Source organism: Lupinus angustifolius, unplaced genomic scaffold, assembly GCF_001865875.1.
Source record: "Lupinus angustifolius cultivar Tanjil unplaced genomic scaffold, LupAngTanjil_v1.0 Scaffold_420, whole genome shotgun sequence".
NCBI classification, from domain to species: Eukaryota; Viridiplantae; Streptophyta; class Magnoliopsida; order Fabales; family Fabaceae; genus Lupinus; species Lupinus angustifolius.
The window spans coordinates 137,579-138,082 of record NW_017727830.1 but is presented as its reverse complement, the minus strand read 5'-3'; positions in this window follow the sequence as shown (position 1 = coordinate 138,082).

Genomic DNA, 504 nt, shown 5'->3' with positions numbered 1-504 from the left:
GAGGAGGAGGATGAGGAGGAGGATGAGGATGAGGAAGAGGATGAGGATGAGGATGAGGACGAGGTTAGGATGATGATGATGAGGATGAGGATGAGGATGAGAATGAGGATGAGGATGAGGATGAGGAAGAGGAAAGGATGAGGACGAGAATGAGAATGAGGATAGGATGACGATGAGGAGGAGGATAGGATGATGATGAGAATGTGGAAGACGATGAGGTTGATGATAACGATAGGATGAGGAAGAGGTAGAGGATGAGGATGAGGATAGGATGAGAACGAGAATGAGGATTTGGATGAGGATAGGATGAGGATGAGGAAGAGGGTGAGGATGAGGAGAGGATTAGGACGAGAATGAGGTTGAGGACGTGGATGAGGATGAGGATAGGATTAGCACGAGAATGAGGATAAGGATGAGGATAAGATGGGGACGAGGAAGAGGAAGTGGACGAGGATAAGGAAGAGGATAGGATGAGGATGAGGATGAAGATAGGATAAGGATGAG